The sequence below is a fragment of the Triturus cristatus genome, chromosome 9, assembly GCF_964204655.1.
Source record: "Triturus cristatus chromosome 9, aTriCri1.1, whole genome shotgun sequence".
Lineage (NCBI taxonomy): Eukaryota > Metazoa > Chordata > Amphibia > Caudata > Salamandridae > Triturus > Triturus cristatus.
The window spans coordinates 451,104,344-451,119,239 of NC_140592.1; positions in this window are offsets into that span (position 1 = coordinate 451,104,344).

Sequence of the window (14,896 nt, forward strand, 5' to 3'; positions counted from 1 at the left end):
GCTCACTACAAATGCAAACAGATTCACCAAAATCTGTGTAGTATACCCAGTGGTGGCACATACACAGCTACATCATAGAACAAGCATTTGCAAAGCAATAGGTCTCACATTACTGAGAGTTTAACCTATTGGCATGCCAAATAATAATGCAACGCAAATAGCTCAAACATTTAGTAATGCGACAGCTATTGCATTGCAAATGCTTGTTCTTACTTTCTTCAACAGGCGCAAAATCATGATCTATATAAGCAACAATGTCTATCCAGGTATCATTCATAAAAAATAGTAAACTATTCCAAATGGTTCAGCCAACAATTAAAGGGACAAAAATTATAATTAATGTGTTCAGTGTGAAAAAGTAGACACACAGTACTGGTGAACACAATAACAGTCCAAATATGTGATCAACATAAAATGGTGACAAACTATATGCTAAGTAGTACCTCTGGGATCGCATGACGTTTTTCAACAGCAGGCCAGTGGCCTGTAGAAAAGGGCCTAAATGTTCCCCCTCCACAGTGCTTTAAATGGGCCGGTACTCACCGGTACGGAGTACCGGACCTTTTTAATATTCGCCCCTTGAGTACTGGAACTTCTTCTAGGACTAGGAGAGTACCGGTACTCATGGGGGCCTTGCCTAGACACAGGTGGTGCAGCTCGCATTTTCTCCTGCCTCGGCAGCACTTTTCACATGACCTGCTCCGATTCTGCAATCCTGAGCTGAGCTCGCACAGGAGCGCTAGAACAGCAGCTCTTGTCACCTGCACAGCAATCTTGTTGTGCTTCTCTGCAACTCTTCCAGCAGCTGAGGCAGCAGGGTGTTTGGTTTACCCTTTGACCCTGCGCAGTGGGAGTTTAGAGTCCATCATAAGACTAATGGAAGAGTCCATCATAAAACTAATGGAGGAGGATTCTTTAGGCAGTACAGCTTTTTACCATGCCATTGTTTTAAATGACTGAAAATGTTAGTTCATCAACAAATTAAATTAGGCATTTTTACTTGCATGTAAATCCCCACCCTTGCTGCCTCTTGTATGATTACCCTCAAACAAAAAACACCTTAAAGGCAACACAATTTTGTTTGGTTTGGTGCATTTAAACGACAACACTGTTGTTGCCTTTTCAAATAGTTCTACAGTACATTAAATTAGGAGGTGCTGGGGCAGAGACAGAACGAAGGGGCGAGCCAGGGTGCTTTATCAAGAGCGCAGAGTTCCTGTGTCAAGCCCATACCGTAGACCCTTGGGTTTGAAAGGCATTTGAGCAGACCCCCCACACCCTCCCCAACCTAATTAAACGCATGAGACAGTAGACGTCCTTCAATTAATAAATGCTGGGGGCTCGGTGTGCGGAAGAGAAGAGGGCAGGAGGCACTTTTCTGCCAAAAGTATAGTTTGTAGGTTTTATTATTTGTAGCTCGACCACTTATCAAACTGTAATCTTAGGCAGATGACTTGTTTCCTCAAACTGAACGTAAATGGTGCTTTGAGATGGCTGTGTTTCATGTGTCCGTTAAAAAGGTCAGCAAAGGTGCGAGGAGTTCCCCTTGAAACATTTTGACCCTCTTTAGTAACCTGTATAGTGCTGAAAGGCTGAATTTTTATCAGGGCAGACAAAAGTTACCTAAACATTGGTGGTTTTACTTCCAGTTGTATACAGTTGAGTGGCCTCTTTGGTGATCGGCACCATTGTAGCAATCTCAGCAGAGAGGCCAAGAACTGAATGAGCCCCAGTGCTCTCCATTTTGGCAGCCTTACCTCAGCAGAATGCAATGGTGGGGTGCATGTTTTGCAAAAGTGGCTTGTCTGTGTTCTCGTCTGGTGCCTTTCACACTTCCCTAAATGCCCCAAGGGCTGCGTGGCTTTCAGCCGACAGTGTGCACTCACACAACTGAGCAAGTCAATTCTTGTGGCTGATGCCCAGGTGTTTTGACATGGCCTGCCAGGATGGCTAGGATGCCAGTGCCAGGGGTTTGAGGCGGGGGTGCCCATGATACAGAGCATTTGGGTTGGTGGCCTTTCTAACAACAGCACCAATCTGAAGCCCATGCCATTCTCACCTTCTCGGTGGCCCTAGGTGCCCCATGTTCGATTACCCTCAAACAAAGAAACACCTTAAAGGAAACACAATTTGTTTGGTTTGGTGCATTTAAACCCCTTGTTTCGTATGGGAAACCATACATAATCCAAATGACACAGGCAGCTCCATTGAATGCCTTACACTTTCAGACAGTTAAAGATGTTTGTTGGTAATGCTTTTGCATGCTGGGACTCGTAGTTCCCCTTTCTCATAAGTAAGGGTTTCTAAAAATTCCAGCATGCAAAGATTTGATGGCAAAAGTCAGAGACAGTTTTGAACATACCATTATTAGTAAATGCTTTATAAATGATTATTAGGACAATAACCATTGAACAGATACTTCCGATTTTTTCACAATGCACTTGGATTTCTTGCATATAAAGTTTGGAAAGGTTGAAAACCTAGCCCCGCCTCTGGCTCTGCCCCTAGTCCCGCCCCATACTCCCCTCCCAGTCCATCACTCCTTTTGGAGAGTACCTGCACTTATTTTTTTCCATTTAAAGCACTGCCCCTCCAGATGACGACACAGATGAACGCTGCATTTGTGCTCTGAGTGTGGGGGGAGAGCTCACTAGTTAAGAGATGGCAAGAGCTGCCCAATCAACAGAATCAATTGGTGATGCCAGCTGGGAGGGAACCGAGCACTGAAAGGCGGGACAGATGCACAATATTAACAGAGAAAAGGAATTTTCAAAGCAGGCCAACTAACCAACCAAAAGCGGTGGGTGTGTCCAAAGTCCCTGATAGCACATATACCGAATACAGCATGCCTCACAGAGCAGTGAATGCGCTGCCCAGGCTCGACCTAAAAATGTAGGACCTTACTGACTGATATATATGGAGCTGCCCACTTGTCACACAGGCTGGCTCAGCTGCCAAAGATACAGTCGTCACTTTCATGTCAATTTTTATATTTTTATCACTATGTTGTCCATCCAGGAGCAAAATGACTGCGACTGATGGAGTTCTAACTTCTCAAGAAAAAATAAAAACAACTTTAAACAACCAGTTTACAGGAGACAAAACGGAGAGGCATAGTGAAGACTAAGCTTGTGGACAGACTGCGCAGAAAACTGGAGGTTTGACTGCAAAGAAAAATTAGGGAGAGAGATTCACACATTGGTGACCGAGTTAAGTACATTACATAGGGTTACATTAGTTTAGGAAGTGGAGTTTGGAGGCGCAGAACTTCAAGCAATAGTGTTTGGTGTGGGCTAGATCAGAAGATAATAATTTAATTACAATTCACCATTAAATCACTTTAAGCCACTGCCTAGGAAAGACATCTTTTGACAGAGATTTCGGGAGAAAAGCCTGTATCAGCATACTTTAAAGGAGCAAATTCAATATCACAACTGAAGCAGCAAGCAAGCAAGTATGTGGTAAGTCTATAGCTCATAGGTGGCTAGCAACTGTGAAAAATGGTGGGCACAGCGTGCTGTAAAACTCACCAATATGTTGCCTTTCTCCTCTCCCCTCTCCCGACGATGACAAGCAGGAAGAGAGATGGTTTACTTCCTGCTCCAGGACTGGTTGGAGCAGTATAACCCAGTGTTCATTTTGAGGCTGGTGGCCTGTGCCTGCAATCCCTTGGCTGTTTTACAGCACTGGGATTGCAGGCTTTGAAGTGCGCATGAAAGATTGGCTGGCTGTAGACAGCCGGCCAATTTGTCCTGCTCACTGAGCAGTCATCCTGCAATACTCAGGAATCTATCTGCCTGCCTCCACCAACACGCTTACGCTAGTGTGGCCGGCTGCACACAGAATAATAGAATGGTAATGACCATATTATTATTCTGTGTGTACGTGCTACACTCGCAGCGTGGGGGGCGATGTTCCTTCGCCTTAACAGAGGAACCACCGCTGATATACCTCAAACCTAGCCAAAAGACAGGGAAACAGGGTAAAGGATTAAAGGCAAGCTGAATATATAAACATGATAGGAGAGGTAGTGATTTGTAGACTTTTAATGTATTGTGATGTAGTGTTCTTTGAAGAGCTGCGTCTTCAAATCTTTACTAAATGGAGGTAGTGTTGGAGCGGTCCTGATAGGTATAGGGATGTTGTTCTATATCCTGTGCCTGCAGTCTTGTTTTTTTTTTTACACCTCTTAGCCTGCAATCTGATGGTGTTCTGGTTCAGGTGTGCAGAGAACCACCACACACGGTGCGCACGTCTGCAAGGTATGAGGGGTGCTGTCCTTGATGCCTTTGTAAATGATGTAGTTGGTGTAGGCCGTCAAGGGGAGCCAATGAAGATCCTGCAGGAAGAGGGTGAAGTCATCATATTCTTCAGGCCCTAGATGAGACGTGCTGAGAAAAAATAATTAAATTTAACATGTCATGATAGATCCCTAGTGGAACTACACCAACAGTTGCCTTTTTGAGACTTCAATCCAATAAATATATTAAAAGGCCTGTTTTGTTCAGCACTGCACCCTGATGTCCCAATAATGAGGTGTAGTAGACCTCTCATAATACACATCTATTCTGACCTGCAGCAGGCATCACTATTTACTGCGGAGATATCCACAGACATCTCCCAATGCACCTCTGCTGTCACTTACAGAGCATGGACATATATCCAAGCTTGAGATATTCACATGATTTACATTATGCATCTCTATCCCGGCCTGTACCATGCACAACACAGAATCACTCACAGTGCTCTCCAAATTGTTCTCTCTCCTGTCCCGCACCACGCACCACTCTCTCACCAATAAGACATCGATAGAGGTCTCCCAAAATGACTCTTCTTGTACTTGTGCTCTAGCCTCACTACTAGGACACTCAGGGCTCTCTTAAAAGCCAACTGGAAGGGTAGCACACCTCGTAGAAGTAGAGCAAGTTCCTCTTTCTGGTACTATAGCTGCAGAGTTAAAAGTTCATGCAGCGATAACCCAACCTGCAAATGTCCAAATTCAGATCTTGGAATGGCCAACTAAGCTTTTTACCTTTCAGGCAGTCAACAAAATAAGCATCTTTTTCTTTAGTGATTACACTTGTAACGAAGTGTTGACAGGAAATGCCTGGATGAATTTCCGGTAGCCGTCATTACTCCTGGTCCAATTCTTTCTTGCCGCAGTCATTAATCACACGGTGTGACCAACTCATGATTAATGTGTTTGATGAAGGACACCAAGGGAATTAACTTTAATTAAGCTATGCAAATGATAGCCATTTCACATGCGTATTCCAAGCACTTGGGATAAATTAATCCACTCAACACAGTTCATGGACTGAAGACTTTGAGTGTTGTATGAAAAGAGTTATGGTCTATAAGCAGGGTCTGACAGGCCTATAGGGCAGCCATGCAATGCTCGAAGGGCTGGTCTGACCGGACAGAGTGTGGGCTGTTTTTGGGGCTGTCTGTGGGCTGGTTTTATGGTCTGGTCGCCATATTTTCTGATATTACTGCAAACATTGCCTGCAGCAAGCACAAATGCATGCAGTCTCCCACACCATGAAAAACAGCTACACAACTTCCCAGTATATGTTCATAACAGCCCTGATTTGTAATTGTTTGACACTTTGTTAATTGGGGACTCTTTTAATTTGGTACCCTGGTCTATTTTCTGTCGCTACCGGACCCTGTCTATAAGCTGTTTACATGTAATGAAAACTGTTTACCCATCCGGTTACAGAGCCCAATCCCACTAAGATAGTTAAGGGAGATCAATGTCTGATGCAGTCACGTGTGTTGCTGAGCTTATGTGTGTGTACACTTCAGTTCACAACCTCCAGTGCTCTCAATGTAATCCAGGTAATTAAAGCTTAATTATGTTAAGAATTTTAGCAAGTGAGAATGTACATCTAGGAAACAGAGAGCACTTTACAGCATTTGTATATAAGCAGGAGCATGCCATACTTGAAGTGCTGTACATAAAAAAGTATAGTGTTCAGAGGTGCTTGGCTGAAAACAATTTACAAAAAATAGATTGCATTGAGATGGTGGATGTTATTGTAAGTGGCACAGTAGTAGATCGAAGGCTCTGCAGTCTCGACTGTTATAGTGTTCGGTGGTAATGAAAAATCCACCACTTTCTGAACCAAGTGGATAATCCAGAGGAAAATCTAAGAATTTTCTAGCCATTCAGCTCTAAATCATTTTTCTCAAATTTCTTTCATGCTGGTGATGTGCACTTTTCTGTATTATGTACCTTAATATATAACATTATACATATAGTTTAACTACTACTTCTAAAGCGGCTGATCCTTCTGCTAACTTCATTGTGAAATCCAGTATCCCTGCTGCCATATCGGTGGAAGAAATCATTGGTGCCACGATCATTGAAAGAGATTGGCTGATACTTCAAATGTGGCAAAAACATACTCAATCTCTTCATGATGACCTTGAATACCAGTAATTCAAAAATGTGCAGGAAGAACTTTCAGTTACCCTAGAAGGCATCAACTTACGAGGGTCAGGAATTGTCATACCTGAGAGTCTGAGACAACAAGTTTTTGACCTGATCCATGAGGGACAGTGTGGAGTTGTTGGTACAAAATGAGCTCTATGGGACAGAATGTGGTTCCCTCATCTTGATGAAAGAGTTGAAAAAGAGTTAAAGGCATGCCATTTGTGCAACTGCTTGTCATCCAAGGCCACCCCGCATCCGTTAAACATATCTGATGTCCCAAAGCTTGCATGGGAGAAGATTGCAATGAATATCTTTAGACCCTTTGACAATGTACATCATCTACTAGTAATTGTTGATGAATATTCTGGTTTTACCCTTGTGGAAGATCTGTCGTCAACTACTCATGACAGAGTAATGGAGAGACTAGAAAGTACGTTTGCCTTTTTGCAACATGGGGTGTTTCTTCTGTTTTGAAATCTGGCAACAGCCCGCCTTTCAGTAGTCAAGAATTTAAAGGTTTTCTCACTCATCTAAATGACAAGCATCAAAAAAGCACACCTCGCTGGCCACAGGAAAATGGTGTAGTTGAGAAATTTATGAGCACCCTCAAGAAGCCTATTCAGTGTTCTGCTCTAGAAAAGCTTGAACTCAAATCAGTTCTTCAATCTACACTTCACACATACAGATCAACTCTCCATTCTACCATGGGGAAAAGCCCTGCCACCTTAATGTTTGGAAGAGTCATAGGTATCAAAATGCCACATTGGACCACTGAGAGATCTATTGGCACTGATAAACTTTGCTCTATTGACTCGTCTCACAAACGCAAAAGGATAGACGCCGCTATGTTCAAAGCACTGTGTTCAAAAGAGGAAACCAAGTTATTGTCAGGCAGAAATGGAAACGCAACTCTGATGCTCCTTTTGATGCTGACTCGCTGAGCCTTGTGATTAATAAAGGACGCATGGTGACTGCTCACCATCCTCGAAAGACCATTTAATGAGATTCTTTGCATTTAAAACATCTGCCTCAACGTTCATCAGCTCCAGATGTCAGATGTGAGACTCATCCACCTCAGAATCAGGAGAATGCAACAACTGTACCAGTGTCTCTGTCACCAGTGCCAGTCATGGACAATTTTCCTGTATCTCCTCAACCTCACATGACCCGATCTGGTCGACTGATTTGTGCACCGAAACGATTTATTGAAGCGCTGTGATGTATATGTGTATTATTTATACTTTTGTATTAACAAAGGGGGAGAAGTAGTGACTTGCGAGTTAGAGATGATGGACCCTTTTGGTTCCTGACCGACTCCGTAGAACAGTCAGGTAAATGTTTTGGGGTTGGTGATAGAATTCATGATGTAGAATGTTCAGTTAACAGTCAAATGCTGAGGACTAAAGACGTGATACCAAGCTCCATGTGTGATGTGATCATTTATATGTACCCTGGCTGGGGATGATGCTACAATTATTATAACCCTTGCTCTCAAGTTTGCATATAGATCTTGAATAAGTTGCAGATAATTATTCTCTATTCCCATTTAAAGCATGAGTGCCCATAAATTGTCATAAAACTCACCCAAGTGCTTTCTCAGTTTTAAGTATAATCATCCTCACTCTAGAGTTTCTAACAAATGCTGTATGAAATATGTTTATTGCATTGTTGAATTTGCCTACATGTCGCACGACCCGGGACGCTGTACGGAAGAAACTAATTGTGTAATGCCTCTAGTAAGCCTTAAAGGCAAGACATTATAGTAAATTTTGGTGCCAGCATTAATCAACAAAATGGGCCATCCTGACTTATTTATTTTTATTAGATCTGCATATTGGTCTTTGGTATATAAATTCAAATAGAATAAAAAAAATTGTGTTAGTATATTCTGTGGATCCCAAATTGGAGGCCTGGCCCATCTTTAATGCAAGTTATGACTGAGACACTGCTTTTTTCTCTATTTTAAATGCAACTGAGGATCCATTTGTCTCACCATGTTTCATTTCTTGGTCATTTTGCATTATATAGGAAGAGGAACTTACTCTCTAAGATGCCAGTCTATCGTAGACCAGTAGTGAATTAGCCACATGTAAATCTCTTTCTTATTCTGCCGAGATAACATTATGGCTCTTGCATATAGAATTTCTAACTTCTTCATGTTTTCCAAATCCTTGTTAATAAATGCCTGTCTGGACTGGCATTGAATAGTTACCCCACATACGTAGGTTTTGAGTGTATCCCGTACCACACCCACATGATGCTGTAGTCTGACTGTTATCAAGAAATTCAGTAGTATCATTAAATTCTAAATTCATAACATTCCTTATCCACTGATAATGTATGATCGTGTGTCCATTGCATAGGCGTATCTAACCATTGCTGTGCTAGTGTAGTGTTGAAAATGTAGCTGATGATCACAGACAATTATGGGGCGAATTTCTATCTCGATTAAGAAAATCAGATTATGAGGTGCATAAACCAGGTCTATGCAGGAATAAATGTTATGTATGGTTGAATAAAAAGCAACTCCTGTGTTACCCCCTTGATATCACGCCATGCTTCACTGAGCCCAATGACATCACTAAAAGTAGTAAAAGCCTTTTAAACTTTAGTCGTTCTAACTGTAGCATGTGGGTTGGATGTGTCAAGGTAAAAATCCATAACACCATTGAATTCCCCCAAAAATAAAAAAATCATCTGTTCAGCCCACTAGTTCAATGGCTACATACTCAAATATCTATAAGTTATATATATTTGGTCCGTCAATTGAACAAATTATGATTAACTTCTGCATATATAAGATTTTTGTAACTGCCCACCTTCCTCTGTTATGTGAGATTTCTCAAAATACTGTTATTCCCCATGCTTTTTCCCCATATAGCAACCCCACAAATTGTTGGTTTGCTGAATAGTGGTATTGATTAGGTCAAACCTAATATGTGTCAAAAGATTCATATCCTTCAAAGCAATATGAATCTCCAAGAGACAAACAAGACCATTGTAGAATTACCCTGTAGAAGTGGGTAGGTCTCCAGGCAAAGTGCGACTGGCACACACTACATGAGAAACTCCTCGTGTATTACCTACCGGGTACTGTTGAAGCCTGGTAAATCAAATGATTGGGGTAGTTCCATTACTACCAGGTACTCAACTAGTTAGTTGAATGGTTGGTGTGAGTGTTGAGCCACATCACTATCTTAGTTTTATGTTGTAGATAGAATTCTCTTTGGTCCTGACGAATCACCCGCAGACTTTTCACTTGGCGAGAAACATGTTGACCTCTTACCAATAAGAGCGCCTAACCTGAGACATAACCATAGCCCAGCGCCTTATTAATTGTTTTTACTTAGGGTAGGAGACCCATTGATTAAAGTTGTCGTCGTTGGTACTCCCAACCCTATTTTATACTCACCTAACATATACATTTATCTACATTTACCAGGCCCCTCACCCCCACGGCACCAAACGGCTGTTGGAAAAAGATCTCCGCTAAAGTGCCCCTATTATAGGGAGACTGTCGGGTATTGCACCGCCGACCTGACGAGGACCAGCCCGATGATGAAGCATGACACCCAACTGAGTGTGTGAGGGCATTATAATCCAATACAATGGATTCCCAACTTTGAACCATTCTGGTCAGGTTGGTGTATATTCCTTTTGTCTGACTCTCACTTTGTAGGAACAGCATAACACTTTTTTCTTGACTTTCCCTGGGGCATTTATGCCGGACCTTCCCAAAAGCCCACTGTCCCTTCTTTGTTAATCAGAATTCATTTTACCACATGTATCTACTGCGTATTATTGAGACCTTGAACATTCCAACACACAATGCTCAGTTTATCCATTAGCTTGGGACCTTCCTCAATAATTGATGGGTGGCATTACATCACCCAAATTTCCGTAATAATGATCAAGCATATTTATGTTTTTTCTAAATTAATGGTTTGCGTTTCTTGGTTATGAACATCACTCACTTTTTCTATACCTTCCAGTGGAAAAAACCTCATATCAAGTATATTAACTAGTATATTTCCGAAAGCCCTCTTCCATACTTGGATACTTTTGGTACTTTCACTCGGTGAAGACTTCTACTTTCGGGCTTAGAAGCGTTTTTTAAACTCAGGATCCTTTCAATGAGGCAATCCAGCGAGTTGAGTCTGACAAGCAGTCTGGTGTCCGCGGCTGCGGCTTGGCGGCGGTCTGGTGGAAACCGCTAGATCTTTCGTCAAAAATCCATGGAAAGGTTTATAAGTCCCAGTGTTAGACCTGGCATCTTTTGGCGTGGTTCCCTTGTCTTTTTGCTTACTGACCTCCTGGTTTTTAACTCTGTTTTTGCTGGATTAGTGTCTCTGCGCACTTTCTCACTGCTGTTCAGTGTTAAAGTGCAAGTGCTTCTATTGTAAATTATATTATGGATTGGTGTTTCCATGATTGGCTTATTTGATTTACTGGTAAGTCCCTAGTAAAGTGCATTGAGAGTGCCAGGGCCTGTAAATCAAATGCAGCTAATGGGCTTGCAGCACTGATTTTGCCACCTACACGAGCAGCCTTTGAAAAGGTTCTCAGACCTGCCAGTGCAGTGTCTGCGCACAGTTTACTGCCCTGTCGACTTGGCAAGTGCACCCACTTGCAAAGCCCTAACCTTCCCTTTTATTACATGTGAGTCACCCCTAAGATAGGCCCAAGGTACCCCTATGGGCAGGGTGCAGTGTATGTGAGAGGCAGGGCATGTACTGGTGTGTGTAACATGTCCTGATAGTGAAATACAGTGTTATTCGTTTTTCACTATTGGAAGGCATTCTGTAACATAGGATAGAATGGGAAAATACTTTGTAACATCTTACAAACATATCTTCCCATTGGAACAAGATAGAGAAATGAAGTTTTGTAAGCTTGAACTCAGAATATAACAAGCACTGGCATAGCCAATAGGTCTCGCCTTTGAGTCCTTATAAGTGTTCAGCCAGAACTAGCAGCTTAATAGTCCTCGATTTTCAACCCTAAATTGTAAAAGTCCATAAACCACCAAGTAAGATTCATTATTAATCTTGATAAAATTACAATTTCGTGGCCGATAAAGGCAAGTCTATTCCTTTTTCATTCATTTAATAAAAAAAAGGTTGTTTGCAGTGTAATTCGGAGTACGCATTCTATATGTTGTATGTAGTGATACCTTAAATTTGAATAGCAAAGTGATTCTTTTGAGAGTCTTCAGTAGATAAATACAAAAATGACACAATGGGAAGAAAATGAACTACAACGGGGCTTGGAATAAAGCTACACTGAGATCGGCAACACACTGACAATGGGACCAAACATCCATGCACATAGAAACACCACTATTCCCATAGAGCCAAAACTGGTACAGAAGAACTCTGCAAGATGCCAAACACGTTCAGACCAAGTCAGAAAATACACTTATCAGGGGGCAGGAGACACTCCTTTAGGAACATTTACACCGGGACAGTGAATACATGGAGTCGGAAACTGGAGCTGAAGAAGAGAACACACCAATACAGGCAAATACACTAATGCTACGAAAACGCTACAGTTTCATTGCAAGGGGTAGCAAGACAGACATTTGAGCCCCTGGCAATGGCAACTGGGGAAGTGATGCCAATCTGGTGTTGCCCGGATATGCTTGGGGCCAGTGAATACACTCACAAAATGACTGAAATAGGCCGGTAGTACTAATGATAGTACACCTAACAACAAGTAAGGCACTGGGAAAGGGAGCACGTTGGCATGGCAACCTGCAGAAAGAGAAACACTGCCCTGGGAGACTCAAGCCATAGGTCATGAACCCTACGCTAGTACCAAGAACACTTTGGCACTGGGAACAGTCTGACACAGGGAGTATTGTGAATAGGTACACACACTGATGGGATGACACTCACACAAAAAAAACGGGATCAGAAACACTGAGACAACGGCGCATGAGGACAGGAAACACACTCACTATGCCAGGGACTATACTGATATTGGGACAGGTAGACATCTGTACTGGGACAGCGGGTACCCTTACGCAGGGAATACATTGCCATTAGCAGAGGGCGAACATCTAAAGAAATACTTATATGAGGCAGAGTTAAACTTACTATAGGGCAAAAAAACACATTTAAGCTGAACCATACAATACACTGATTTCTGTGTGTGTGGGGGGGGGGCTGGAAAACCCAAACGGACAGTAAGTGAGGTGAATGTGGCACAACCAAATCATGCAGTGAAGTGCGACACCACACAGCATCGTGCCTTTGTGACCAGCACGATGCGGACACAGTACTTCTGTCACAATAAACTTGGACACGGGGGCACGTGTTATGGGAGGGAGCACATAACTGGCATGCTGCACACGAACCCACTGAGAGAAACACACACGTTGCCGCTTAGTAGTGACCGCACTCTCGGGCCAGACCCACTGGACCCATTGCCCAGCCCATGCTCCAATAAAGCGATTCCTCTGGGAAAACACCAGAAGTTAACATCTGCATATAGAAGGCGTTTATTAACACTCTGCAGCTGAACTAAACACAGGGTCGCCAAAAATCCTGCATTTGCAAAAACAGTTCTAGTATTTCGATGTCTGTCCTGACACTTTGCCCCAAATGAAATGCATCTCCCGGTTGTGACAGTGGGATTAGGGAACATGCGCAGTAAAATGAATGTGCACGACGGCACAATGAAAGGCGCACAGGCAGGGGACCGAGAGTAAAGCGCGCACGATTCCTAGCTGAAGAAACTGGGCGTGTGTGTCAAGAGCCTCTCCCTGAACGTCAAGGACGTGTGCAAATTAGCGATGAAAGGCTCTCAGGCAGGGGAGCGAGAGTAAGGTGCGCGCGCCCACTCTAATTTGAAACAGATGGCCCCTGCGCGCCGCTGCTCGCTCCCGCAAGGTGGATGCCACCACAAGCACGAGCGTTTGAAAACTGCAGACCGATTTCTAAAGGTCCTCTCCTAGAGCAGCGCTGCACGCTGCGCTAGGCTCGACCTAAAGAGACCAAGCTCATTATGCACAGCTTAACATGCACAACTTAATATGGGATGTGGCATCAAAGACATATCACATCTATACAAGTTACTACCTCCAAACTGATTATTTACAAAGAGACCGACCACAGACCTAGGAGAGGGTTTTTATGAACAGGACGGTTACTGTCAATTCTAGAACAGGTTAAGGGGGGGGGGACTATTTAATTATGTTCAGTACAACAGAAAAGTCAGGACACATCTGACCAACAAAATGAAAAGCGTCATACTAGAGGTCCTGCCCTAAATGTACATATGGAAGAGCCGATTTCTTTTTTGCATGACGAGTGATGCAGACAGACAGGTCATGCCTTGTTCAAGTCAACAATAAATTGACATGAAACTTGATAGCCTGCACTGCCTACCTATAGTTCTGCCTACTTGGCTTACTTTAGAAGAAAAAGGGAGCAAAACAGACCCACAAGTCTAATGAAGAGGTTCTCATATCGCCAAAGCAGAAGATCTCCGTGACTAGAAAGCCTTGCAAATGGCAGTCCTTACTACACTGTCCATCCTGCATCGCTGTTTCTCAGATAAGCTCTCAGTTAGGACAGTCAAAATATACTGGTGGTGCAGATAAATATAGTCATATCGGGCTCACTGGCAGAGGAAGACCCTCAACCTAATTAATAAAAGTAGGGGTTGCTAACTGAATAATTTAGTGATTGGTATACCCCCTTCTTACCCCTTCATTATTGAGGGATTCAGCTACAGTCATGGTGAATTTTACTAGGATATCCGACTGAGTTTCCTTTGGCTACCTAAATAACCCAGAACATACAAACTCTAATGTTCTTTTCTGGATCATGTCATCTTTAACATTAATCATACAATCTGAGTATCTGCAGAACCCACTGTAATGATTTCTGCATTTTTCTTTGTCTTTATTGGTCATTTTTAGGTCTCACCTGACCCAGCGCATGTGCTGGTCTGGCGAGACTTATTGAGAGGGCTCCAAAAAGTGCTACCAGGCCAGCATAGAGCTACAGTGCATGTGCGCGGGCGCGCGCCTTGCTTTACCGCCATTACTTTCACTTTCGCTTTGATGTTTGATCACGATCGCGATCACTTTCGTGGCTGCACGGCCGCTTGGCATAGCCAATAGGTCTCGCTTTTGGGACCTTATAAGTATTTAGTTATGCAACTGTTGCATGGCTAAATACTTATAACGTCCCAAAGGCGAGACCTATTTGCTGTGCCAATGCTTGTTTATATTCTAACAAAATTGCAGCAACAAATATTACAAAACAAATGCTGCAACATTTCCAGATATGTACCCACAAAGGCAACCCAACTGGTTCAGTAAATATCAGCTTAGCAGAACAAATCAGTGGAAGTACTATTTGTTTGTACCCACACAGTATTAGCAAGGAACACAACTGCAAATTATTTTCCTTTCAAATTTTCCAATATTGCTAATGGTACCAGGCA